This window comes from Propithecus coquereli, unplaced genomic scaffold (genome assembly GCF_000956105.1).
Source record: "Propithecus coquereli isolate 6110/MARCELLA unplaced genomic scaffold, Pcoq_1.0 Scaffold34, whole genome shotgun sequence".
Lineage (NCBI taxonomy): Eukaryota > Metazoa > Chordata > Mammalia > Primates > Indriidae > Propithecus > Propithecus coquereli.
In genome coordinates, this window is record NW_012149063.1 from 2,944,049 (window position 1) to 2,947,035 (window position 2,987).

Here is a 2,987-nt window from a genome sequence, read left to right on the forward strand (position 1 = left end):
GGGAGGCTGAGGCAGTAGGATTGCTCGAGCCCAGGAGTTTGAGTTGCTGTGAGCTAGGTTGATGCCATGGCACTCTACTCCGGGAAATGGAGTGAGACTCTGTCTCAAAAAAAAAAAAAAAAAAAGAATAAAATAATGTGGGGGATCCTATTTCTGATAATGGCAGCATGGGGAGTTTGGCCAATTCCCCTACACAAAAAAACAAGTTTATTATTAACAATTATTAAAATCAACTATTTCAGAGCAGTAGTAAGTGACTGTATGCTCACAACTACTTGAAAAGTGTTTTCACACACACAAAAAAAATCCTGCTACTAAATCAGGTAAGAACTCCAAAGTTGTGGCATTTCTATTGAAGGCATTGCTATCCTTCCAGCCGATGTAGTGAAAACCTGCAAATTTACTGGGGCAATAATGGCAGATTCCATTTGGATTGGGTGACAAAATAGCTGGAAATTTTACGATGAGAGTCCTAAAGTGAGACAGTCATAGAAGGGCTGAGATAAACTCTCCAGACATCATTGACCAATTGCTAAACTACACATTCACACAGGAGATCCCAGGAAGCCTGGCAAAAATTAAAAGCCTGAGGGAAATTGTATTAATAAATTTTGTGTTCTTTAAGTACCTTCCTCAAGCCATACACAACTAAAAGAGCATTACTGGCTTAAGGTGTCTGAACATAAACTCTGTCTACATTATTGGTTGGTTGATAAACTTCCAGCACAGTAAAGAACCCTGGGGAATCAGGCTTTAAACAAAAAAACGAAAACAAACAAACACAAAACTGAGCAGAGACATCAGAGACTTTGTATTGTGGTAAAGACATTTCAGTTTGAGTCTAGGGAAAGCAATTGCATACTAATACAAAAAGTAAAAACTCTCATAACAAAACAATCTGGAATTGGTACAACATATTCTTTACAACGTCAGGTTTTCAACCATAAAATACCAGACCACAAAGAAAAAAGGAAGTGTTATCTCATTTTAAGCAAAAAAAGTCAACAGAAATTATTATAACTCAGAGTGGAACCAGATATTGACTTTAGCAACCAGATTTCAAAGCAGCTATTATGAATATTTCCAATGAATTAAAGGAAAATATGCTCAGTATGAGTGAAAAGAGAATCTAAGCAGAGAAACAGAAAGTATAAAAAGGACCAAACAAAATTGTGGAGTTTAAAAGTTCAATAAATGAAATGAAAAATTCAATAGAGTTCAACATCAGAATCAGTGAATTTGAAGGTAGATTAATAGAAATCTTCCATCTGAAGAACAGAGACGAAAAGACTGGTAAAAAACAAACAGAGCTTTAGAGATCTGTGGTACAATATCAAATGTCTCTACATATGTGTAAATTGAGTTCCTGAAGGAAAGCTAAAAAGAGAGGCAGGAAAAATATTTGAAGAAATAATGGCCAAAAACTTTGCACATTTGATGATATTAACTCACAAATCCAAGAAGCACCAAAAACCCCAAATAGGATAATCACAAGGAAAATACATCACGCTTGATCTGTTGAAAGCCAAAACTAGAAAATCTTGAAACCAACAAGAAAATAAATGAGACACCACATATAGGGAACCAATGATATGATTAATACCTGATTTCTCATCATATCCATGAAAGTCAGAAGACACTGGAATAACATATTTAAAGGTATGGAAAAAATGATATCCAATAATTTTATATCTAGTAAAAAGGCAAAATAAAAATATTTCCTGAACAACTTAAATTGGAAAAAATTATTGCTAGCACACTTGTGTCGCAAGACATGCTAAAGGAAGTCTTAGGCTAAAACAGAAATGACACAAGATGGTAATTTGGAGCTACAAGAAGGAGTGAAGAATATTAGACATAGTAAATATATGGGTAAATATAAAATATTTTATATATATTTTATCTTTTCTGCTCTGAATTTCTTCAAATGAAACATAACTAAAGCAAAAGTGTACTTCTACGATGTTAGATTTGTCATGAATATAGATGTCATATATATTTAAAAAAATAGCTCCAAGGGGAAGTATGGAGCTATATGGTACAAAGTCCCTATTCAGTACCAGAAAACACTATTTATTTCAAGGGGAATTTGATTCCTAAATGATGTATGCTGTAATCCCCTGTATGCAGTGGTTCTCTAGTGATTGCCCCCCCAACCAAGTGATATTTAGTTACTACATTTTTGGTTATTACAACCTAGGGAATGTACTACTGGCATCTAGTACATAGAAACCAGAGATGCTGCTAAACATTTGGCAATGTGTAGGAAAGTCCCCACAATAAAGAACTATCTGGTCTAAAATGTCAATAGTGCCAAAATTAAGAAGCCTTGACCTAGAAAAATGTCACACACAAGTGAGCATATACTGAACTATAAACTAAAAAGTCAACAGATTAATTTAAATGATATGCCAAAAAAGGGAAATAAAGGAGTAACAGGAACGAAAAAAAATGAAACCGAAAAAGCTTAGATAAATAGAAAACAGATCACAAAATGACAAAACTAAATCCAATCATAATAATTACATTAAATAGGACTACACTGAACACTCCAACAAAAGGCAGAGATTGTGAGATTAGATAATGAAAGTGAGATTTGATCTAACTATATATTGTCTACAAGAGATGCATTTTATTGTATTTTTTAATGTATAAAGAACAGAAATTTATAAAAATATGAAATGTTTCACAAATTTGCATGTCATTCTTGCACAGGGGCCATGCTAATCTCTGTATCATTCCAATTTTAGTATATGTGCTACTGAAGCGAGCACAACAGATGCATTTTAAAGTAACACATTGACTGCCATATGAGTTGTATTTAACTCAGGCTCGTTTTGAGCCCAGGGGTCTCGTGAAGCAAAACCCTGCATGTGATTTGTGAAAATCTTGTTGATGTTCTTATTGTTGCAATTAATATTGACAATTTAATTCTAAAAAACATGCATTGTGGGCCGGGCGGGGTGGCTCACGCCTGTAATCCTAGC

General features: G+C 34.1%; 1 protein-coding gene across 1 annotated transcript in view; it reads right to left on the reverse strand.

The window, feature by feature from the left end:
• Positions 1-2,987, reverse strand: part of CCDC173 (coiled-coil domain containing 173) — a 65,994-nt gene that overhangs the window by 7,691 nt on the left and 55,316 nt on the right. The gene's annotated exons all lie outside the window — the stretch shown is intronic.